The following is a 26,638-nucleotide window of genomic DNA, read 5'->3' on the forward strand; positions in this document are numbered from 1 at the left end:
TTTACTCCTGGAAGTCCTGGTGAGTTGAGAAATGAATAAGTTTAAGTTGTGCGTGCTTATAGACAGTTGATGACATAAATCCTTCACCAGGGTTAAGTCGGAGGTCTGGTTCGAGCTCTGGTGGCTCTGGACAGGGGTTTATACCATTGGATCTAGAAGTGCAATTGCCATCATCAGGAAGTGGAAGGTGACTGTTGACTAATAGTAATAGCATGTCACCTATATTAGTACTCTGAACTATGGTTATGTGATCTTTTGGTACCGAAAGAACTTGGCTATTTAAAGAATGCTTTCATGATCTCAACAGTAGCTCCTTTTGTATATGCTTGTAAGTGTAGAAACTGAAGTGTAGAGTCTTCTTGATGAAGTGTCAGGCAAATAGAAAAATATCTAGCTCCTTTAGGTTGTTTTCGTGCACCGTTGCCCAACGGATCCGCCGTAGTCAACCCTCCGGAGCTGCGCTCGCGTGAGGTGGCCACTTCACTGCTAACGGGAAGCACCACTTCCGCATCATCGTCTTTGTCGGTGACCTCAGCACCTTGGCCACCACACCATCTGGTTGGGAACACCCGCCTCAATGACGTCGATCCCCTTCGGATTCGGAACTAAGGTCTCCACATCTGCTCGATATTGTAATTGATTGGAACGATTTGGAGTGGATTATAAAAGGGAAGTGGATGGAAATGAGAAGAGGAGAACGTACTCCTGTTCATGGCGGTCAGAGGCGCTATGGCCTATCGCTTGAAGCGGGAATGAGGCTAGGCACGTGGAGGATAAATGCTTGCCTAGGCAACGGTGAGGACAAATGAATGGATAGAGCGGAGATTAAGCGGGGAATTTTTTATTTCCATGTGTGGTTTCCACGTAATAAACAGATGGCATCAAACCATCCATTAATGTTTTCTACTACTATACTTGCAAAGAGAGAACTACTAGGGATACCGCACCAACAAATTGTGAAGCGAAGCCAGCATATTAGAAATAAACGAATAATAACATGAGAGCAAGTAAGGATCCGTAGCAACGCACGGGCATTTCTGCTAGTACCATAAAAACCAATACGGAGGGTTGGTACGGCTCTACGACGCACGAGCCGCGGTTTGCATCCTATCTCCACCTAATTTTTACCCAAACTCGTGAGTCTCAGGTGCTCGCTAGCACCCTTGATCAGGCAACTAGCACCAGGCAGCTAAATCCAACCGTAAGCACTCGAAATCGACGACCTGAGAAGTCAACAAACCCTTGATTTCTACGCCGCCTACCCTTTCATATGGTCAAAAAAGAGGAGCAGAACGAGGACGTTGGAACTTGGTTGTTGTTTCCCTCAGAGCGAATGCCCACTACCATGCCCGGCGACGAAAGCATGCACGTCATCCTCGCCCCGTTCCCGGCGCAGGGCCACTTTGCTGCCTTCCTCACCCTCGCCGGACGCCTCCATGCCGCGCGGCCCTCGGTGGTCATCACTCTCGTCTCCACCCCGGGCAAAGTGGCCGCCCTCCGGACCAGCGCCTCCGCGGCGGCCGTGCCGTTCCTCCGGTTCCACGCGCTGCCCTTCTCGCCGGAGGAGCACGGCCTGCCCGCCGGGGCCGACTCCGCCGACGCCATCCACGTCCGCTACTTCCTCAAGCTCTTCCAGTCAACCGGGTCGCCCTCGCTCCAAGCCGCCTTCGACGCCTTCATGAACGGCGTTCTCGCCGGCACAGAGGACGGCGGCGCGCGCCGGCCGCCTGCGTCGTCGTCGCCGACCCCTTCCTGGCGTGGACCACCGCCGTGGCGCGCCGGCTCGGCGCCAGGCACGCATTCTTCGTCTCCTGCGTTGCGGTGGGCAGCGCGGTGTTCCATTCTCTCTGGAAACACCTGCCGCACCTGCGCGGGCCCGGCGCCGACGCATTTGTTCTGCCGGACCACCCGGAGGTCAACGTCTACGGCTCACAGCTGCCGAGGCACCTGCTCCTCGCCGACGGCACGGACCCGTGGTCGGTCTTCTATCGCCAGCAGATATTGCTCGGGTACGGCACGGACGCCCTCCTCGTCAACACCACGGACACTGGTAGAGAATTGGGCTTTAGTCCCGGTTGGTAGGGTGCAAATATCTCGAAAATGCATCCGGGATAAACCAACCGGGACAAAAGGGGGTCTTTTATCCCGGGTCACTCAACTGGGACAAAAGGGGGTCTTTTACCCCCCCACACGCGCAAGTCGCAAGTCACGCGATTTTTCACGTGAAATATGCGCTAAACCAACCGGGACAAAAGGGGGTCTTTTATCCCGGGTCACTCAACTGGGACAAAAGGGGGTCTTTTACCCCCCCACACGCGCAAGTCGCAAGTCACGCGATTTTTCACGTGAAATATGCGCGTGCGCGGTTCGTGGGATTCGAACCCACAACCTCCAGCCTCGCGCGTAGCTTCCTTACCATCCCACCTACACACCACATCTGACTATGTAGGGGATGCTATCCTTTTGTATTAACTCGTGGGGGACCCTTTTATCCCGGTTGGAAACACCAACCGGGATAAAAGACCCCCTTTTATCCCGGTTGGTGTTTCCAACCGGGATAAAAGGGTTCGAGGATTTAATCCCCTTCCAGCCACCTTCCAGTCACCTCGTTGGGGACCCTTTTATCCCGGTTTGAAACACCAACCGGGATAAATGACCCCCTTTTATCCCGGTTAGTATTACAAACCGGGATAAAAGGCTCTTGACCCTTTTATCTCGGTTGGTGTTACCAACCGGGATAAAAGGGGGGGGTCTTTTATCCCGGTTGGTGTTTCAAACCGGGATAAAAGGCCTCTCAGAGTCTTTTTTTCCCACTAGCCTTTGCAACCGGGATAAAAGGTCCCGGTTGGTAAGCCCCCCACCAGTGACCAAGTTTTAGTCCCGGTTGGTGAACCTTTTGTCCCGGACCAACTTTAAACCGGGATAAAAGGGGACGTATGGAAAGCCAATTCTCTACTAGTGGGAGGAGTTCGAGCCTGCCGGGCTGCGCATGCTCCGGCGAACAATGGGCGTGCCAGTCCTGCCCATCGGCCCGCTCGTACGCGTCCCGATACAGCACACCAGCCACCGGGAGCCCGACAGCGACAGCATCGTACGGTGGCTGGACGCCCGTAACAAGTCTTCAGTGTTGTACATCTCGTTCGGGTCCCAGAACAGCTTACGCCCAGAGCAAATGATGGAACTGGCCGCGGCGCTAGAGCTCACGGGCCGGCCATTCGTCTGGACCATCAGACCGCCCATAGTGCTCGACGACACCAACGGCAACACGGGCACGGTCACATCCGACAAGTGGCTGCCGGAAGGATTCGAGGAGAGGATGAGCGCCAACGACACGGGCCTCCTGGTGCACGGGTGGGCGCCGCAGCTGAGCATCCTGGCGCACGCGTCGACGAGCGCGTTCCTGAGCCACTGCGGGTGGAACTCGGTGCTGGAGAGCGTGGCGCACGGCGTGCCCGTCCTCGGGTGGCCGCTTCAGGGGGACCAGTTCTTCAACTGCAAGATGCTGGAGCAGGAGTGGGGCGCCTGCGTGGAGGTGGCGAGGGGGCACGGGGACAGCTCGCCGGCGGTTGAGCGCGCGCGGCTGGCGCAGGCCGTGGAGACGGTGCTGGGAGACACCTCCAAGGGGGCCGAGATGCGGCGGTGCGCGAAGGAGATTCAGGAGCTGATAGGAAGGTCGCGGAGCAAGGATGGTGACTCCTCTGCGGAAGTGTTGCAGGAGTTCTTCACCTCGATGCTGCATGGCAGTGGTACCGCTGACAAGGAGTGCTGAGCTGCGGGATGTGGGTGCTAGTTCTGGCTCGTTTTACACGTATATGCAGCTTCAATGTATATAGGAAATCGATTTGAGCTTTAGGCATTTGTGCAAACTCGCGAGTACAAGAATGTAGCACTTCACTGTCATCAGCTGATCTGTCAATTAGGAATTCATTTTGGACATCCTTCCTGTATGAAGCATAAGGATGATGGTGCTCTTGCAGTCATAGTACTCTTTCCCCCATTTGCTAGCTTGCCGCAGCCCGCAGGTGGCATGGACAAAAGCACGCCACATCTTGCAGATTGAAATTCTTCCTGTTTGGCTGCAATTGGTACATAGTGAACTTTGTTGGATTTGCTGAGCATAAATGGTGTATATGTAACCAGAAGTCCAGAACTATCAAGCCCAATATGCATTTTGTTTCTACACGAACCTAGTAGAGATCATCGCTTTTGCTCTTGGCCAGAAGACACTCTCTGTTCATCTTAGTACAGCCCAAAATTGGATATATTATTCATACAGTGTGTAGAAATAATTTGCATTTCATCAATCCAGTACATTGGGAAAGAATGCGTCCAAAAGAGAGGTGTTGGTGTATAATGTAATTATAAAGGTCTCTAGGGACCAAGCTGTTAAGTGTATAGAAACAAAAAGAAACAGCAGAGAAGGGGATCGTGAGAAGGCCCCAGAGATTCCCCATCTCTATGGCTTCCTTCAAGAACCCAAAACCAAATACCACCGATTAATCTTCAAGATGGTATCAGGGCGGGTTAATCCGGAGTGATCTCAACTCGTTTTATTGATTTTGTGGTTGTTGCCTGTATTGCCGACATTCTTGGGGCTCGTCATGTGATTTGAGTCACTGCAAGAAGAAAAGACACACAGAGATCATGTGTTTTGAGCTGATTGGCTACCCACCTTGGTGGGAGAAAGGGTGATCTCAGCCAGGGGGAGCACGAGGTTCAAATAAATGACAAGCTAATCACACGGCATCTACAAGGGAGCTGCCAGTGGTAGATATGCAAGCTCTTGAGGGGTTTAAATCCAAGCTCAAACTCTTCAAAGGCTCGCCGTTCTCCTATAGTTCCTCCAAAGTTGATTTTGGTTATAATACCACCTCTCAAGGTAGGAAATCTTGTCAATACCAACCTATTAAATCATAGATAATTGATACTGGAGCCACAAACCATACGACAGGAGCCTCAAAATTATTTACTTCCTACACACCTACGTCAGGTAAAGACAAAGTTCATGTTGCTGATGCCATGGCACCTACTACAGGACGTGGAACTGTCCAGTGTAATAAGATATTGTCCTTATCTCCGGTTCTACATGTTCCTAAATTTCCTGTCAATCTTTTATCGATTAGCTCCATCACTAAAAGCCTAAATTGTAGATGTTGGTTTGATCCTACTTGTTGTGCTTTTCAGGAGCTTGGAACAGGGAGACTCCTCGGGGTTGGGACCATGCATGATGGACTCTACTACCTTGATGAAGGGGGTGATGAAATTGCTCTTGCAACCTGCATGTCTCCTAGTCAAGAATTGTTACTCCATCACCGAAGGCTGGGTCATCTTTCCTAAGGAATCCCTTGTATGTGATGCATGTCTCGTATTTATCCCTCTCTTTTCCAATTATGTCCTAAGGAATCCCTTGTATGTGATGCATGTGAGTTAGCTAAACATACAAGGGGAACCTATCCTAGTAGGTGTTTGCGAAGTCACAAACCTTTTGAAGTGGTACATTCTGATGTCTGGGGACCTGTGAGGTTTGTTTTGTTTCGGGACATAGGTGGTTTGTGACTTTTATTGATGATTTTAGTTGTTACACTTGGCTCTATCTATTGAAGCGTAAAAGTGATATGCTCTCTGTTTGTGTGCTCTCATTGAAACCTGTTTGGAACAACTATCAGAACTTTACGTTCTGACAATGGCCCTGAATATATTAACATGGAGTTTGGATAGTTCCTTGCCTCTCATGGCATTGAACATCAAACCACATGTGTTAATATACCAGAACAAAATGGTGTGGCAGAACATAAGAATAGACATTTTCTTGAAGTTGTTCGTACCCTCATGTTTACCATGAATGTCCCGAAGTTTTTTTGGGGGGAGGCAATAAAAACAGCAACATATTTGATAAATCGTATGTCGCTTCGTGCACTTGATTTTAAGACTCCTGCAGAGTGTCTTTTGAAGCAAAATGATTTTGTGGTTCCTCCAAAGGTTTTTGGTTGTGTTTGCTTTGTGCATGACTATCGAAATTCTGTTGGAAAGTTAGACCCTCGTGCCATCAAATGTGTTTTTATGGGCTACTCTCCTTCTCAAAAGGGGTACAGGTGTTGGTGTCCCTCCAAACATCGTTTTTTTATTAGTATGGATGTGACAATTCGTGAGCATGAACCTTATTATTTTGGATCCACCAATGACATAAGGATTGCCCTATCCCCACCTGTAGTAGGACAAGAGAGGGAGAATTTTAGTGGAGGTATTCTTATAGGCTCAATTCTTGTGCCTGCTCCAGGTGTTTCTTCTTTTGATAGCAGTATTTCTAGGGAGGGGGAGGAAAGAAATCATGATAATAGTAACAATTCTAGTCATGGAGACATGCAAGATGCAACAGGAAATTCACCATCATCTTTTCAGGATGTGCAGCTCCATATGTATGTGGACTCAGGTACCGATGATCACCCTCCTAGTTCTACTGCTCCTACTACACCGGTAGAAAACTAGCCTTTAGTTCCGGTTGGTAGGGAGCAAATCTCCCGAAAATCCATCCGGGATAAACCAATCGAGATAATAGGGGGGTCTTTAGTCCCGGATCTTTCAACTGGGAGTAAAGCCCCCCTTTAGTCCTGGTTGGTAAAACTTAAAGGGCCCTGTCCCGCTACCAACCGGGAGTAAAGGGGGCCCCCTTTAGTCCCACTTGGGTTTCCAACCGAGACTAAAGTCCTGCTTGAAATTTCAGGTGCACGCCATGTAGGCACCTGCATGGCACCTGTAATTTCATGCATCACATACGTACCCCTTTAGTTAACCTTTAGTAGTTGGGACTTTTTTTATAATGAAATCAAACTAGTATTTAAACGAATATAACTAGTATTTATATAATTATTATATATACAATTCTTAGCATACTATACAAATCTTAGCGTATTATACAAATCAAACTACCTACAATCTTCCGGTCAAGGTAGAAAATAATTAACTATTTATAGTTTTATTTTACATACTTTAAATATAAGGAGGTAGAAAATAATTAACTATTTCTAGTTTTATTTTACGTACTTTATAGTTGTGCGACGGCGTCTTTCCCTTAGATCCCACAAAACTGTGCATGTGCTCGCAGATCTAGTAACCATATAGATTATTCCCGGGTTCCTGTCTTAAGCACTTCAATGGGAAAAAAAATAAGTTATGAAATATTCGTGTTATAGAATGTATAAAATGTGCAAACTTCATACGTACTGGGATGTCTGTGTTCCATGTAAGTTTTTCTTTGAATGGACCTTTGTGTATCCTGATGAATTGTCTGCATGCGCTGCGGATTAAAATAATGGATGATATAGCATTAGGTGAAAATTTAGGAAACAAATTTTTTGCATAGAGATAAAGGTCCAGAATTATTACAAGCCTAGCATGTCTTGGTACTCCACCGGATCTTTCCTCAACGAATCGAAGACAGTGACGTGGCTTCTTTTAGGCTCAATTATAATGAGGATCCAATGGAAGCTGCGTACGTAAATGTTCATATATATTAGATCTAACTAACATTAATCAGGTAAGGAAAAAGAAAACAAAAGTATACGGTATGCACACACTTACTTGAAGTTGTATGGAAGTAGTATGAAATCCTTGAATTTTTGTTTGTCTTAGGAAATTGTATACTTCCACCAAGGTTTTGTCCGGCGCATCATGTATCTGTTTTTGGTTAACTACGGATGGATCCATGAAGCCAATATGGAGGTACGCCTCTCATCGGCACGTTTGAATTAGCATCCTACATAAAATGGAAGACGAAGTTAGTACGGTGACGCACGAAAAAAAAATAATCATATGAGCCAAAATTTACATGTAGATAAACAGACATTTACAGAACCTAGACACTGATCAGAGAGATGTCCAGGGCATCATGATGGTACACTTTGTATATATCCTTGAATTCTAGCCACAGGACTTTCTCGCCTTCGTCGTAAAAATCTATCCGTTTTACCTTAAGGCCGAACATCTCCCTTGAGTCGGTGGACACCTTCATGTACCATTAATGGAATTCGTACATCTTTGTTGATAGCTTCCATTCCAACTCAGGCCTTACCAGAGACTTGCCTAGCTCAAAGGTCCATCTTGGTTCAACTGGCGGTGCAGCTGGTAGCTCAACTTGCCCCTAGACATTCATCAAGTCCCATACCTGTTTCTTCCATGAATTGCAATACTTGTGCTTGTTGATTCAAGGGCATTGCTGCTATCTTTTTAGCGTCTTTTTCTGGTAGATGCTCAAGGTCGGGGACAGCACCACTGGAAGATGACTTTCCTTTCCTTTTTTTCCTCTCATCAGCCTTGACTAACGCCCGTTCGTAGTTCGATAGTAGTGGTATCCTCTTTTTGGCTCCTTCTTGCATCCTCATAAAAAAAATTTAATTCTCTTCGATCTACTAGCGGTGGCTCGATCTCCCTTGCTTTTTTGTCTTCAGCCTGTTTCTTGAACCAATCCCTGGCTTCTGCTTGGATTTCAACCCAGCGTTCCGCATGAATCATTACCTCCCAGCATTCCTCATGAGTCACTTCAAGCTTCTTTATTTTCTTCTTTCTCTGTCTTGGCTTAGGAAGTGGTGGTCACGACTTCTTAAGTGGTGCTGCAGGTTCCTTGCTCGGGGCTGCTCTTAGTCCCGATGACGGTGATCGGGGAGGGGTGTTGTTGTCGTCATCATCGCTCCCACCACCAGGATGTGGTAGAGATGGAGACCTTGATCGACCAGAAAGCGACAGTCCTAGAGCAGGTTGTGTTGGAGATGACAGTCTTGAGCTTTGATGAGATGGTCACTGCTGGGGATCTACGGGGAGCGGTCTTGAGCTTTGAGGAGGTGCCTTCGTGCCGGGGATGATGATGTAGCGTTTGCGCCATAGAATGGTCCTGTGAAGCGCATGTCCTAATGTCCTTTCCCCATCGCCTCTCGGGAGGTCGAGCTCTAGGCCTTCATATTGGCTATCGGTGAGCTGCTCTAGGCTGATGATGGCGTGGCCAGGTGGAATCTCCATACCATGGCTTGTCTGCCCTGCCATGATTGGAAAGGCACTCCCGTACACCACCTATACATAGAGCAGAAATAAAGAAGTTATTAAACTCCGATCCTGAGGTGTGGATCGATTGAGAAGATTGCATAAATATTATGTATAAGTATACCTCCGACCGGTGTATGCAGCTCATATGAGGTGCGTTGCGTGATGGCATCCACAGCAAACCGTTGCTCGTCCACGGGTAATCTTGGCATCTATGGATCGAGGAGCCCTGTAGAAGCACAGTTGCTCCCGAGGCATTGAGAAGGGCTGGCGAAGTTTGGATCTGGCAGTGCTCCAGATTGGGCCAACTCCGCAACTGCGTGGGCCACTCAATGATTGATTTCTTCCTGTATTCTTACGTATTGTGAATGCACTTTGGATTCTAGCATGCGCCGCCAGCTCTCCTCGATCTGTTCCTTTCTTCGCTTGCGGCTTCTGTACGAGGCGATGTTGTCTCGGAATGAAAACTTCCACGGAATGACCCCGAACCCTTGGCAACATCCTAGGTGCTCGGGATTCCCGAGGGCCAATGTGACATCATTATTCTCTCGGTCCACCTTCAACATCCCAGCCTTAGCATCTTCAATGTTCTTGATAAGCCTTTCGGCCTTCTGACGTATTTTCTCATTGAAGATCTGATGAGGACATCACCTGCTCGGATACAACCACATTAGTAACTTTTGATTCACAGGTGAAATAATTCTTTACCATGATTGTATTTGATACATTTTATGAATTGATATTGCACCATGATGTGTGTTCGTTGTTAATTTCAGAAATACATACGTGGATCAAAGATAGTATTAAACACACATGAAAGGCATGAAGGACCAAAGAAGTAGATTGGGGGCTAAGTCCAAGCATTCCCAACATCCTTCACTAGGCTACCACGTCACTTTTAGCCCAAGGAAAGAAAGAGATTCAATGCAACACGTTTTGGGGCTGGATTCGGACTGCAGCTCTGTGCCAACTTGCAACGGCCTCCACGACCACATCCAGACTCCGTTTTGGGCATTCAAGTACTTATTAGAATCCTTATGAAGTCTATTTTCATATGAATCCAGACTCATATCCATGTCTGTTCTGAGCCAGCTGCAATCACCGAAATACTACAAAGAGATTTTCTGTCCAGAGGTGCTGCGTCGCCTTATTTTGGCCCAATGGGCCATATATAAAGTTGGGTCCATTAGGAACATGTCCAAGGGTTGGAGCATGACCCCAACACCCCCTTGGTCATCCTCCTAGGTATTAATAAGGATTATAGCTGCCACAAACAGATTGAGTTTTATTTAGATCGAGTTTAGCTCTCGCTACTTGCTTATAAGCGCGCGTGCTGGATCAGCCGCCCGTCTTCCTATCTTCGGAACCCCACCTTATTGAGATTGAGTTGGAAACCTTCATTTCATCTAGTAAATTCAGTACTTGTCATATTTGTTATTGCTAGTTCTTCAATTGCTTGCAGGATGAGTGCCGTAGTGGCTGGGTGACACGCTCCACAAGATCGCGGCAGCCATTGGAGGTGGTGTATCGGTTGCTAAGGCGCAGTTTGGAAGGCTGTAGTCGGGCCGTGAATGTCATCTCCATCCACCAATCGAGTTATCCATGCCTCTCTCATCGAAAGATCGGGAATCAACCCTAGTGTGTTCATATCAGTTGGTAATCAAAGCAAGGTTTATCGGTGAGAGACATCCAATCCTTCGCTGTTTTACTTTCCCATAGTCCAGAAAAGGCCAAAAAAATTAGTAGATTAGTTTACCCGTAATCCTATAAACCCTTTGAGCCTTTGCTAGCACTGCTTAGTTAGGGTTTGTTGAGTTTTCAATTGCATCGGTTGTGTCGAGTTGCTGGTCTTAGTGTCTTTTCCTTTAGAGTTTTGAGTTCTATCACGTTTTGGTCACCACGACATCCACCATCACCATATACATCGTTGCTGCGTTTCTACCACCACGGATTTATATGATGTTCAATTTGGGAGATTAAATACAATCTAGAAAGCTGAAGTTGTGTTCTTTCCAACGGATCTGACCTTGTAGCAAAATTTATTCCGAGCGCTCCGCAATCTTCCTAGAGATTTTCGTATTTGCTGTATTAACAAGAGTTGTTAAATCTGAATTCAAAGGGGCTGTGTGTGATAGCCTTATTGTTTTGGTTGTTATAGTAGCACACAAAACTTTTAGGCTCCTGCAAAAAAAGGAAAAATAAAGATGAAAAAAAGAAAGAAAACAGATAAGAGAAGGAGAAAAAAGAAGGGCCTGAATATGTGAATCTATTGTTTTTATTCATGTTGTGCTAGCTGCTCTTTTTCATTGACTACCTTTGTGCCTAGGCTCACATCTCTAGCATGGTTTAGCCTAGGACCAGCACAGTACCGTCGTTGAATGATTACTCAACTTGATACACGGCTCATTGGGCCAAAATAAGGCGACGCAACACCTCTGGACAGAAAACCTCTCGGTAGTATTTCAGTGATTGCGGCCGCCTCAGAATAGATATGGATATGAGTCTAGATCCATATGAAAATATACTTCATAAGGATTCCAATAAGTACTTGAACGCCCAAAACGGAGTCTGGATGAGGTCGTGGCGGCCGTTGCAAGTTGGCACAGAGCTGCTGTCCGAATCCAGCCCCAAAACGTGTTGGATTGGATCTCTTTCTTTCCTTAGGCTAAAAGTGACGTGGTGGCCTGGTGAAGGACGTTGGCAATACTTGGACTTGACCCCAATCTACTTCTTTGGTCCTCCATACTTTCCATGTATGTTTAACACTATTTTTGATCCATGTATGTATTTCTGAAATTGACAACGAACACACATCATGGTGCAACATCAATTCATCAAATGTATCAAATATAATCATGGTAAAGAATAGTTTCACCTGTAAATCAAAAGTTACTAATATGGTTGTATCCGAGCAGGTGATGTCCTCATCAAGTGGTCCCTCAACTTTGGCCACACATCGAAATCCGGAGTTCGGCCCTTCTTAAGGTAGTTGGCATTTAGTATCTTCTTGAATGTTTGGAATTGTGTGGCCATCTTCTTCAGCGTCCACGCTTTTAGATCCTTTTCAATATATCCTTCAGAAAATGTGAAATATTTCTTGACATCATATTCTTTTCTGTATCCGGGAGCGCGTATGGATTAATTCTTTTGCCTCTCCATTCCCTAATGCTGATGGGCACGTTGTCCCATACGATTGCCCTAATCTGACTCACGTACTTCTTTGCCACCTTTTCGGGAACAACCGTCCTGCCTTCTTCTATGACTTCCATGATGACAAGCCTCCCATCCATCACCCTTGTATGACCTCAGGGCTTCTTACGGTTCGTCGATCTAGAGGGCTAACAGTTCAAGTTTCGTTAATTAGTATATAGTAATAACGAATAAGACATTATAGATGGGGTAAAATAATAGAAATGATATATACCTCACTAGAACCTTCCTGTAACAACCTAGCCTATTTAAACCCTATTTAATCCTAAGAAAAGTCATTAGAGCATAAAGAAGATCAGTGGTAGTTATGAAGACAAGTAAAAAAGACAGTTTTGCCCTCACAAGATAAACAACTGTTAAACCATAACTCAAATTTTTGCTTAAGAACTTAAAAATCTGTCCAACTAAGATTTGTATAACTCAACTTTTCTAACAACTTTTATTTTTGATGTTTTGTTTGAATCTGAGCAAAAGACCTTCAAAAACTCAAAGTTCAAATCTGTGTCAATTTAAGAAAAATAGATAAAGTGCCAACTTTGGAGCTCTTTATCTAAAATTTTCCAAAATTAACTAAAGCTGAACTCTATACAAAAGTTTTAGAGCTTCAAGCCCTTAACAAATTTTACTAAAGGAGTAAGGTCGAAATCTGCACAGAAGACTTTCAAAGCCCAGGTCAAAGTCAGCCAGTTTGGTCAACCCAGCCCCAATCTGCAATCTAGGCTAAGTCTGGAATTTGTTCAACCATGCATGTTGGCTTAAGCTTATCTCACAAAACTTGAACAGAACGCTAGCAAAACCCTTTCTAAGAGTTTGAGAGCTAGTTTACACAACAACTTTCTCTATTGGACTCTGGTCAAATTCACCTCAGAAGCATTTCAAAATTGGGGCTCAAGTCAGCGAAAAACCTTGAAATCAGCTGTTGGCGCTAGAAATCGGCTGATCGAATCCCCAGCGTCGGACACACGACCCGGGAGAATCTGCTTAACTCTTGTTCGGGTGATCGTCCTGGTGCGATTCGCGCGGTGTGCCAGCCAATCTGATCTGTTGATTGGCAAGGAAAGAAACGTGTCAGATCCTAGAGGTTGCGATCGGCTAAGGTTCCGATCTCGAGATAGCTTATCAGCGAATCGGCCAATTTGCTGTAATAAAGAAATCAGCTATAATGCGGCCGATTATCGGGTAGCATTAGTAAAGCAAACTGCTAGAGTAACCTAAACAACGCTACAGCAACAACACTAGGAATAGATCTAAATCGGCTATGCAGAAAACAATAGATTGAATAATGAAGTACAAGAAAGCCGAAAGTTCCAATTCCTAGCTGGATAACTGGTGATAAAACTAGAACAACAGGCAAGACCTAGGATTCTAGTGAATATCGATAACTAATGAATAAATCTAAACGAAACAACAGCGATGCGCCCGAAGTTAAAGCTTAGATATTACTCAATAAACAGAACTTACAGAATCGGCCGGAGATCAAGTTGATGCAGCCCCGCCAACCCGTATGAACTCGTGAAAAAGAAGAAAAGTATTGGCAAAGTCGCCTGCTCGAAAGTAAGTGCGAGGAAATAGTAGTTTGTTGTATTGCTTTGGTGGTGATTACAGATCTATGAAGGTGGCTATTTATAGCCTGTTACAAACGATTTCTTAACCAACTAGAATTCTATCTCTAATTTTAAATGAAAACGAATATTTACAAGTATGATTCGTACTGGAGTTGATCATCATGCTCTCATGGGCTGACTCCTCTTTATCTTCATAGTTCACTTTAAGCCCATACCGGCCCAATTGCTCCAGCCTCCTAATCGGCCGATTTCTACCAACTCCATTTGCGGAAACACTGCAGCACCAATTGGCCGATCCTCAACTATAGCACCAATCGGCCGATTTCCAACCGTGACCTCTGTGTCTTGCCACATCTCCTGATTTCTTCCTTTCTTGACGCCAATTCCATACGTGTCAAAATCTGACGTCAACACATGCCCCCCAGTTTTGGAGTAAAACATAGTCTTTACTTCGAAATTCTTTTCAATTTCCCTTCCGAAACAAACGCATTGAAAATATCCTTCCGTTTCGCGGTCTCCAGCCTGATGGTTGCAATCTTTTCGAAACGGGCGCCCACAACAACCACTCCTCCCGAAAAAATCGAAACGCCGGCGCGGTAAAAATTCCGCTTTTACCCCTTCTCAGACCACCTTTAAATATCAGCACGTCCCGTACTCCTCCTTACGAGCTCACGTCTTCCTTCTTTAGCGCACTGGCCTTCTTCTTCCTCCAGCGCCTTCCTTAGCTTCCAGTTTTTCCCCGGCATCTCCTTCCATCTACATTCCTCCCTACTTTTCCAATGGTGGCACCTTCAGGCACCTCACCAACACTCGAAGCTCCGGAGATGGCTCCACCAGCAGAAGTTCCAGTGGCAACGGCGGCGGCTCCATCGACGGGAGAAGGAGCTCCATCGGCGGGAGTTGAGGCTTCAACCGAAGTCCCATCAGTGGCTTCAGCATCTGCAACTCTATCGGCGATCCCGCCAACTACGATGAGCTTCATCCCAGAGGTCATTACCGAAACTTTCCTTAACAATAATGCATTTACTTTAGATCCGTTCTTACTTCCGCACCCCCTTTTTCCTTTTTAGGTGGTTAGGCATCAGATTACCATTCGCCTCACAGAAACTCCCGGCATTATCTGTCTCGGTCCCATGGGAAACCCGGATCCAACTGACCTAATCAATTTGGAAACCCATAGGATCCCTTTTAAGCAATCAACCATAGACCTAGATCACTGGTCAGGTACCTTCAGGTCATGGCCGAATGAAACCCCCGGCTGGAGAGAATGGTACCAACGGATAGCCGCCTCCAAGAGAGTTCAATGGGACGAGCACAAAATCGGCCAGTGCATTGATCTATCTTTATCCCAAATGGAAAGGAACGAGCCCTTAGTGATAGCAACTTCCTATTTCTTGTCCGATGCTCTCAATGCATTCCTCTTTGGACACGGACCTATGACTCCGACCTTGGCCGATGTGGTCATGTTGACCGGCCTTGACATCTCCTCTCCAGATACTCCTTTTCGCCTTCTGGCCAAGACTTCCCATCGGCTGGATACAAAGGGAATCGGCAGATGGAAGGGATTCATCAGATGCAACAGAAGGGCTGGAACAGTCGAGAACAGAGAGCACGCGGCCTTCCTAATGATGTGGCTAGAGAAACATTTTTTCTGTGGGAGAGCAGCTAGTCCATCCACCAATACGCAGGCTCTAGCCGAGGCACTATCGATAGGGGCCTCTGTTCCCCTTGGAAAGCACTTACTGGGAGCAGCCTATCATATGCTGCACCAAATCGGCGTCAAACTATCCCAAGGGGAGCCAATTGGAAACCCCGGTGGACCCTGGTGGTTCATCAACTTGTGGCTTAATCTGTAGATGAGCAAGATCTCCCAGCAACGAGTGGAGCACATGACATTCCCCAACATCGAATCGGCAGAAAATCCCACCATCCGACACCGCTGTACGTCCTTCGGCGACGCGGTATCGGCCTTTTCTAGTTGCTCATATTCCGCTACCAAGGTGGCCGAATACTTCAGGTGCTTTTATAATGGCTTCAGCGAAGATGCAACCAGCTGGTTCCCTTATCAGAGGGAGGACCCAATCTTCGAACTCCCTTCTTGTTTTGACTCAACCACTGGCCAATTGGATGAAAACCTCACAGATGAATTAATCAAACCGGGGATCTTACCGGCAAACTTTTTCTCGGGGAAAGATGCCCCTACTTATGAGTTCTACAACCCTTCTGTTGCAGCACGGCAATTCGGCCTAGGTCAATTGCCGATTTACGCATATTTCGCTGGCCGAGCAAAGTTCAGAGATGAACTCACCAAGGGTCTTGATTATAGCCGGCTGCGTGATCGGATCCCAGACTCCAGCACCATAGATCTGACCGGCTGGATAGTAGCTCCTTTCGCCATTCAGCAATTCAAGCTATGGTGGGCCGAATGGAAACAGTACTTGTTCTGCGCTTCTGCAGCAGTATACTGCAATCTCCTGGATCCAGCCAACATCGACCCGAACGCCGAGGTACCTCTCTTTTTCCTAGCCGATTTTCATCTCCCCTCATTTTTTACACATATATACTGACTCTTGCTGTTGCTTCAGTCTGAAAGCCGCGCTCCCCAAAACGTAGCCGGAGTGGTCGGCCGATAGAGGAGCGCTATCCGTACACAGCGTTCCCCCTCATCGGCTATCATGCCCCTTCTGTAGACGACATCGTCGGTCAAGCGAAACAGGCGCAGAAGAAAGTTATCAAGAAGACCAGTCGTCGAGTGCGTGCTCGTACAGAATCGGCCGATCCACCCATGATCGCATCGGCGGAAACTTCGGCCGTGCCAACCCTTCCGATTGCTAAAGAGGTCGACGTTCAAGTCGCCACAGAAGCCGGAGCAGCCGCCGCGTCATTATTGGTGGAGGCTATACAGGTAAACCCACTGTCCGATTTTCCCAATCCGCTATTTCAATACTGACTCTTCCTATATTAGGCTGCTTAGACTGCCCTAGTAAATCCTCATCAATCGGCGATGTCCCAAGAAGCTGTTGAAATGCCAGCACCCCCTCCTGTTGAGGTATATGATCCTTCAACCCAACCCTCTACTATTTGGATGATGCTCTTACGCACTTCGACGCAGGTTACTGGTACGCTAAGCACGTTACCCGACCAACCATCGGTCACCCTTCAAGAGGCCGGCCCGAGCAGAGTGCTGATTGTTGTTGAGTCCTCTTCTTCCGATGAGCCAATGGTGCCAGTCCCAGAGTCAAGAATGGCGGTCTCGCAGATGCCGACGGAGGAAATCCGTTTTAAAGAAGTAAGAAATTTCCCAACCTTTATTGGCCGATTTGCTACCACTATCAGCTGACTCGTTTTCTTTTCATCTACCATTTTACAGGAATAGGACACCCCCAATAACAACCTCTTCTCGTTTGCGGTCGCGCTTTCTGATGATGAAGAAGTCGCTTCCCATCAGGTTACTTTGAGCTCCGTCCCTGATGACGTCCGCGCCAAGCTCGAAAGCATACGATCCCTTCTTCAAGAGGACATTGGCCGATTGGTAGAGGATGCTTCGCCGATTCGACAACTCTTTGGTGATGTCAGCGGGCGAGTCCCAGAGGAGGCAGAAGAAGCCTTGGCGCCGGCCGCTTACATTGAGTCAATGCGGATTCCGGTCTTCAGGGCTCTGCGTCACATGGCCGATCGCGCCAAACTAATCAAGACTCGTGAAGAAGAAGATTCATACAAGCGTCAGGCTCAGGAGGTACATCAACGAATCCACTTTCTCGAGGACTCCAGCCCTGGACTCGTCGGCACGATAGACCACCTCAAACGCCGAAGAGCAGAACTCGCCAAGGAGATGGAGCAGGTAACCCAAGAAATAGCCATTGAAGAGAAGAGGCTTCAGGAGCTCCCCTCCGTCATCGCCGATTTAAAGCGAGAGAGGCAGCATCTGGCCCATGAAGCCCTTAGACTCCACCGCCACATGTCAGAAGTCCCGGGGTCGGCAGAGGATGACCAACGGGTTTTGAATTCGGCCAATCAGATCCGACGTTGAGCAATTGCGGCCATCAACGCCCTTCTGGGCGATCTGTAAAAGTACTGGTCGTTTTGTAAGAACATTAATGCCCCTTTTGACTGTCCTTCGCGGCGCTCTCTTATTTATTGCCCTTTTTTTCCGATGGGACGCGTCGTACCAAACATCCACGCTTTCTCTACTTATAAGTACCAGCCTTGGTCTCGCTCCTGAAAGCGCCTGTTTTACTTGGTTCTCTTTTTTTCCCTGACTTGTTTCCATCGGAGCGTTCTGCGGCCATGTCTTCTTCATCTTCTTCTTTTTCCTCTATTGACCAGGTAAAAGATCTACCTCCGCCTTCTTTTAATTCGATTCTTCTAAAACACTTCATCTTAGGTGGTTATATGTTGTTTCTGTTCCCTAGCCACGACGCCTTAGCCCTGAACTCGAACGGGCCATCGGGCTCGTGTATTCTGACGAACCATTATCGCAAGAAGACAAGGACCTGATTAGGGCTCACCGTGAAGAACTCAAAGATCACGTCCCCGCCGACGTCCAACGGATCTGGGACTTTATCGACGGCAACGACTACAGGCGACCTCCAGTTGACAGGAGCCACCCGCTCCCTCGTCCGGTTGCCCTTGGAGATGCCGAGGCGGGGACATCGCGCCCGGCGATGGAGTGGAGTCATCCTCTTCATCGTCAAGTCGAAGCGGAGTCCGCGATGAAAGACATAGAAGAACGAAGCATCCGTCTTCTGATAGAACTAGGCCGGATTGAGAGAGAACTCAAGAACAAGCGTGGTTGATTATTTTTTTGTTCTAAGGGTGACTTGTACTGCATCGGCCGTATAATCTATTGTCCATACCGAATGATAAATCGGCCGATTTGGATGATTATATTTTTTTTCTTTGGGCGGTTTTCTTTTGTATCGACTGCGTGTTTGTTTATGTGTTCTGCGATCGATTCTTATGCTCCGACCCATATACTAGGGTAATACCTTTTCAAGTATCTCCCATTCAAAGCCCTAGTAAACTCTTCTCCGTCGATCGTTTCCAAAATGTAAGCATTTCCCAGGGCACATGGGCCGATCTTATACGGCCCTTCCCAAGTGGGAGAGCACTTACCGAATTTAGGATCCTTTGACCCAATCGGCAGCACTAACTTCCATACCAGGTCCCCCGGAGAGAACTGCTTGACTTTGACCTTCTTGTCATACCATCTGGCCACTTTCTTCTTATTTTCCTCAATACTGATCAAAGCTCTCAATCGTTGGCCTGCCAAGTCATCAAGCTCCCTTTTCATGAGCGAGGAGTAATCATCGGCCGTCAGCTGATCTTGGAGTGACGTTCTTCTCGATCTTGTCCTCAATTCTCACGGTAGTACTACCTCGTGACCGTATACCAACTGATAAGGAGACACTTTGGTGGCCCCGTGGCAGGCCATCCTGTATGCCCATAGAGCTTCGGTCATACATAAATGCCATTTTTTGGGCTGTTCTTCTATCTTCCTCTTGATTAACTTACTTATTCCTTTATTGGAAGATTCGGCCTGACCATGAGCTTGGGCATAGTACGGAGAGGAGTTTAGCAGTTTGATTCCCATATCGGCCGTGAACTCTTCAAATTCTCCCGATGTAAACATCGTTCCTTGATCGGTTGTGATAGTCTGGGGGATGCCGAAGCGATAGACGATATGATCCCTTACGAAATCAACCATGGCAGCCGATGTGACGGCTTTTAACGGAATCGCCTCCACCTATTTGGTGAAATAATCTGTGGCTACTAGAATGAATTTATGTCCTTTGCTTGACGGAGGATAAACTTGTCCGATGAGGTCTATTCCCCAACCTCTGAACGGCCACGGTTTGATAATAGGATTCATGGCCGATGCGGGCGCACGTTGTACATTTCCGTATCTCTGACAATCCTGGCATCCTTTATAATATTTGAAGCAGTCTTCGAGGATTGTCGGCCAGTAGTACCCATTATTCCTAATCATCCATTTCATCTTATGTGCCGATTGGTGGGCTCCACACACTCCTTCGTGGATTTCTCCCATCAGAGTCTTCGCATCCTCTGTTCCTAGGCACTTGAGTAGAACACCATCAATCATCCGGTAGAACAAGTCATCTTCTAGTAACACATATTTTGTGGCCTGAAATCGTATCCGCCGATCCACTTTCTTAGACGGATCTTTCAAATAATCGGCGATCTCCTTTTCGCCAGTCGTCGACCGTGAGCTCTAGAGCCATAGCGCCCTGAATCGGCCGATATCTAGACGCGTGTTGGGCAAGCCTGTTGGCATCCTCGTTATGACCCCTAGGGATGTGCTCAATGATCGCGGACTTGAATTCTCTCAGAAGTTGGAGGCAATCCTCATAATAAATCCTTAATACGTCATCTTTGCATTCGGACCTTCCTGTCAATTGATCCACGATAAGCATGGAATCCCCGAAAATCTCGACGGCGTCGGCTTTGATCTCCCTCAACGATTGTAATCCTTTTTACACAACTCGGTACTCTGCTTGGTTATTAGTGGCGGATGCTTCTATCGGCAGAGAGAAATCATAGCTTGCCCCCCGAGGCGATATGAGAACGACGCCGATTCCAGATCCGGCCCCGCATGACGAACCATCAAAATATAAGGTCCATGGCACTGGTTCCACGACGGCGATTTCTGGTCCGTAGTGCTGGGCAACGAAATCGGCCATAACCTAACCTTTGATGGCTTTTGCCGATTCATATCGTAGATCGAATTCTGATAAAGCCAAGATCCACTTTCCGATTCGTCCTTTCAAGATCGGCAATGACAGCATGTATTTTACCACGTCATCTTTGCATACGACTACACACTCTGCCGATAACAAATAGTGCTTGAGTTTGGTGCATGAGAAGTAAAGGCATAGGCATAGCCACTCTACCAGGGGATACCTTGTTTCGGCATCCAGAAGTCTTCTGCTAACGTAATATATTACCCGTTCTTTTCCTTCAAACTCCTGGACCAGAGCCGACCCGATAGCTCGTTCATCAGCCGATAAATACAGCTTAAACGGCTTACCAGTTTGAGGTGGGGCCTATACTGGTGGCGATACCAAGTACTGTTTGATGTCTTCTAGTGCCTTGCGTTGCTCTTCTCTCCATATGAACTTTTGGTTGGGTTTCAACTTTAACAATGGTGTGAAGGCCTGGATACGTCCGGATAGATTAGATATGAATCTTCTGATGAAATTGACCTTGCCGATTAGGGACTGCAACTCAGTCTTGTTCTGCGGGGCCACGACTTTATTGATGGCCGCTATGGTTTTCCGGTTGATTTCTATCCCACGTTCGTGAACCATGAATCCCAAGAATTGTTCGGCGGATACGCCGAAAGCACACTTGTTCGGGTTCATCTTCAGCTCGTGTTTCCTTGTGCATTCCAGTACCTGCCACAAATCGGTCAGATGCTCCTGGTGTCCCTTTGATTTGACTACAACATCATCAATGTAAATTTCCACCAGAATGCCGATAAGTTTGTGAAATATGTAGTTCATGGCTCGCTGATATGTGGCGTCGGTGTTCTTCAAACCGAAAGTCATCACCACCCACTCGAATAAACCAAGGTGGCCCGGGCATCTGAAGGCCATTTTGGATATGTCTTCTTCAGCCATTAGTATCTAATTATATCCAGCGTTTCCATCCATGAAACTAATAACTTTGTGTCCTGCGGCGGCGTCTATTAGCACATCGGTCGTTGGCATTGGGTATCCGTCCATCGGCGTGGCCTGATTGAGATTCCTGAAATCGATCCATACGTGGAGCTTTCCAATCTTCTTGTATACATGTTGGAGATCCATTCGGCATAACGGCATTGCCGAATAAATTTTGCTTCAATTAGCCTCGTTATTTCGGCCTTTATATCGAGTAGGATTTTAGGATTACACCGCCGTGCGGGTTGCTGACATGGCCGATATCCCGACTTTATGGGTAACCGGTGTTTGACAATAGATCGATCTAATCCAGGCATCTCATGGTATTCCTAAGCAAAGCAATCTTTAAACTCTTGTAATAAATTTGTCAATTTACATTTGTATTCCGGATCCAAATTTGCACTAATGTAAGTCGGCCTTGGCTTGGTGCCATCGCCCAAATCTATCATTTCTAATGAATCGGCCGACGTGAACCCGTGCCCTAGCTTTCCATCTTCCCGGACGAACTGATCCATTTAATCTGAATCTTCAGAGCCGACTGCTCGGATCGGCTGTAGACCAAAATCGGATACCTTCAGGAAATCGGTGTCCCATATCCTCCTGGATATGCACTTGACATTCTCGCAGCTCCATTGCTGCGTATCGGCTGCCGTGACGCTGTATGCAGAATCGGCGGTGACCACTTTGATGTTGTCGCCGACCCACTGTACGAGGCATTGGTGCATCGTAGACGGGATGCAGCAATTTGCATGTATCTAGTCTCGGCCGAGTAGCATGTTGTAGGACCCTTTGCCATTAATAATAAAGAAAGTAGTAGGAAGGGTCTTACTGCCGATGGTAAGGTCGACGCAGAGTGCGCCGCGGGCGCGAGACACGTTGCCTTCGAAGTCCTTGAGCATCATGTCTGTCCTAGTCAGGTCGTCATCACTCTTCCCTAGCTTCCGGAACATGGCATATGGCATGATGTTAACAGCAGCTCTTCCGTCTACTAGTAATCTGGTGATGGGTCGGCCGTTGACATGCCCCTTGAGGAACAATGCCTTTAGGTGTTGTCGTTTGTCATCTTCGGGTTTCTCGAACGTGGCTGTCATTGGCTCTAAAGCCAATTGTGCCATCTGCTCTTCTATTGCCGACATGTTCTGTCGGTCGGTAGGAGTCATGAATTCCATCGGCAGTATGAAAACCATGCTGATGTCGGCTGCCGATTCGTCGTCCCCCCTGTCATTTCTTTTGGGGCGCCAGACCTGAGGCCTGCCGTTTTTCTCATCCATCGTATGTTGTTGCTCTTCTTCCTGTTGTTCCCATTGGTGGAGACGTTGGATTCTTCGTTTTTGAGATTTAGTCAATCCGTCAGGGCACCACCTGGGGTTCACAGGTTTAGTCAGTGGCCTGGCGTGTTCCCATTCTGGTTTGCGACCTAAGGGGTTCTCGTCTGATACCCGAGCATCGGCCATCTCTTCTAGCCGATCATGAATGCTGACCTTGTTTTTTGGTTGGCTGCGCCGATCGAATCTGCCCCCTGGCCTATCATTTCGCTCACGCCTGTCTTCCGACCGGTCATATCGGTCACTTCTACCCCCCAACCGATCACGCACTAGAGGGCGCCGGTCTTCTTGTTCGCGCCAGTCCCTGCTGATCGGCTCTAGCCTTTCATCTCTGGAGCGAGACCTCCTGAATGGCCGATTGTTACGATACGGACTGTTGCACTCAGGGCAATTATCGGCCGACGGCAACCTAAGGTTGCTCTCCCAGCAGTGGATGAAGAATGGGCATCGCTAGTGATCTTCATGTCGCCGCATCGCCTCTTCCCGGGATCTTGAGCGTTCTTGTTGCCGTTGATATTTGTTGAGCAGAAATTGGGAGGTGACGGGCCTGCGTGGTTCTCCCGATCCGTTGTCTTCATCCTCCATCCACCGTTTCCCCTTGACGTCTTCGGGCGCCGCTTGATTTCTAGGGTCCACGGTGCCGCTTTTCTTAGCCGATTCAGATGTCAGCACCTTGGTCTGGAGCAAATTCTTCCCCGTGTCAACCATGTTGGTGGGGAAGGGGTGCTGGTCAATCTTCATCGGCTTGGCCGGTTTTGTTGGGACTTCAAATTTGAGCCTGCCTTGTTCGATGGCTGATTGTATCTGCTGTCGGAAGATTTTGCATTCATTTGTATCGTGGGAGGTGGCGTTATGCCACTTGCAATATTTCATCTTCTTCAGTTGTTCGGCCGACGGGATCGTATGGTATGGCGAAAGCTTGATTTGTCCTTCCTGGAGGAGAAGATCGAAAATTTTATCGGCCTTTGATGTGTCGAAACCGAATGCTTCCAGCTCCTTTTTCCCGAACGGACACGATATCGGCTTTTTTCCTTTAACGCACTCCGCCAAGCCGATCTCTGTTTCTTCCTCGGATTCAGCCTCCTCTAAGTACACTACCTTCTTCTGGAAGTTCCTTCGCGGATCAAAGGGGCGGACTTCCTGACCAGACAATTGATGCACGATTTGGCTCAAGCTCTCAAACTCCTGCGAAGCATATTTCTCTTTGATATGAGGCAGGAGACCATGGAAGGCTATGTCGGCCAATTGTGCATCAGTCAGGGCTAGGCAGTAGCATTTGTTCCTGATCTCCCTGAACCTCTACACATACGAGGATACCAGTTCATCACTTCTCTGTCTGAGGCTGGTTAAATCAGAAAGCTTCATTTCATGTACCCCCGCGTAGAAGTATTTGTGAAACTGCCTCTCCAGGTCAGCCCATGTAATTATTGAGTTGGGTGGCAGTGTAGTGAACCATTGGAAGGCCGACCCAGACAGGGATGACGAGAAAAGGCGCACCCGTAGAGCATCTTGCGCCGCTGCCTTTCCGCATTGGATGATGAATCTGTTCATGTGCTCTACAGTTGAGGTGTCATCTAGCCCCGAAAACTTGGTGAAATCAGGAACTTTGTACCGATGGGGAAACGACAGTAAGTCATAAGTAGGTGGGTATGGTGTCTTGTATGTGTAGGTTTGCATCTTCGGTTTTAAACCGAATTGCTCTTGAATCACCTCCGCTATGCGTGTCGTCCAGTCTGGTTGTTGTTGATGGACTATCAGCTGGGGAACCGGCACGTGTTGGTAGACCGGCGACGGGATGACCGGGTGGTGGGAGAGAACGTGTGGCGCTTGATGTGACATGGCCAGCTGCGTAATCGGGATCGGCTGTCTGAGTGAACCGGCCGCTTCGTCATATAGTATGATCGGCACAGCACCCCGAAGTGCTTCCGTTGCTTCTGCCCCCCTGCTCATCTCCGGCACGATGGGCTGATATTGTGGCATCATCGGCCGCGCAGCCGATTGAAAAGGTGCCTGGATTGGAGCGCTTCCATGGCTGGCCGATTGATCTTGGACGGCCGACGCCGATGGTGCCCCCCAAGGCATTGAATTCGAAGGAGACAACTGCACGGAGGATAACTAAATGGATTGCGGCTGGAGATATGGCGCGCCGTTAGGCCCCAGAGGGATTGATGAGGAGGAGGTGCTGGGACCTCCAATTGGAGCCTGGATTGGCTGAGGAGCCGAGTAGGGTATATTTGAACAACTCCTGGTCGGGGCCGTAATAGGTGGGGCATACGCCGGCACCTAGTACCCTTGGGATACGCCGTTGGCCAAGGAGCTGATGACGGCATTGTATACCGTATTAGAAATCACCGGGGATTGATCAATGAAAGCTTGATAGACAGATTGTTGAACCATCTCGGACATCTTGCCCGAGTCCTCGGCGATTGTGATCTGGCGGGGAGTTGGAAACGGAGTCTTTTTGACAGTTTCCCTGCTCCTGGTGCGACTGAAGGATTGCAGACACGTCTTCCGGTAGTACGCCATCTGCTTTTCCAATTCTTCCTTCTGGTCGTCCTTGAGGTCTGCTTCTGTCACCTCGATGACGTTGTCTTCCGAGACTTCGACAGCTTTCGACATAGTGGCGGTTGTATTGGTCCCACTGGGCGTGCCAAAAGTGTGTTGGCGCTAGAAATCGGCTGATCGAATCCCCAGCGTCGGACACACGACCCGGGAGAATCTGCTTAACTCCTGTTCCGGTGATCGCCCTAGTGCGGTTCGCGTGGCGTGCCAGCCAATCTGACCTATTGATTGGCAAGGAAAGAAATGTGTCAGATCCCAGAGGTTGCGATCGGCTAAGGTTCTGATCTCGAGATAGCTTATCAGCGAATCGGCCGATTTGCTGTAATAAAGAAATCGGCTATAATGCGGCGGATTACCGGGTAGCGTTAGTAAAGAAAACTGCTAGAGTAACCTAAATAACGCTACAGCAACAACACTAGGAATAGATCTAAATCTGTTATGCAGAAAACAATAGATTGAATAATGAAGTACAAGAAAGCCGAAAGTTCTAATTCCTAGCTGGATAACTGGTGATAAAACTAGAACAACAGGCAAGACCTAGGATTCTAGTGAATATCGATAACTAATGAATAAATCTAAACGAAATGACAGCGATGCGCCCGAAGTTAAAGCTTAGATATTACTTGATAAACGGAACTAACAGAATCGGCCGGAGATCAAGTTGATGCAGCCCCTCCAACCCGTATGAACTCGTGAAACAGAAGAAAAGTATTGGCGAAGTTGCCTGCTCGAAAGTAAGTGCGAGGAAATAGTAGTTTGTTGTATTGCTTTGGTGGTGATTACAGATCTATGAAGTTGGCTATTTATAGCCTGTTACAAACGATTTCTTAACCGACTAGAATTCTATCTCTAATTTTAAACAAAAATGAATATTTACAAGTATGATTCGTACTGGAGTTGATCATCATGCTCTCATGGGCTGACTCCTCTTTATCTTCATAGTTCACTTTAAGCCCATACCAGCCCAATTGCTCCAGCCTCCTAATCGGCCGATTTCTACCAACTCCATTTGTGGAAACACTGCAGCACCAATCGGCCAATCCTCAACTGTAGCACCAATCGGCTGATTTCCAACCGTGACCTCTGTGTCTTGCCACATCTCCTGATTTCTTCCTTTCTTGACGCCAATTCCATACGTGTCAAAATCTGGCGTCAACATCAGCCAAACTGCCATTTTTGCCTAAGTGTGAAAATCCAATGTTCCTAAACTTTGAAGCTTTGTATCTTCAAATTGGCTGCGCTTTTGAACTCGGTTCAATTACAAAAA

The 26,638-nt window shown here is 47.5% G+C and overlaps 1 pseudogene; it reads left to right on the forward strand.

The window, feature by feature from the left end:
* Window positions 1-1,117: 1,117 nt before the first annotated feature.
* On the forward strand, window positions 1,118-17,957 carry LOC117862988 (UDP-glycosyltransferase 92A1-like; annotated as a pseudogene).
* The last annotated feature ends 8,681 nt before the right edge of the window (window positions 17,958-26,638 follow it).

The sequence above is a fragment of the Setaria viridis genome, chromosome 7 (genome assembly GCF_005286985.2).
Source record: "Setaria viridis chromosome 7, Setaria_viridis_v4.0, whole genome shotgun sequence".
NCBI lineage: Eukaryota > Viridiplantae > Streptophyta > Magnoliopsida > Poales > Poaceae > Setaria > Setaria viridis.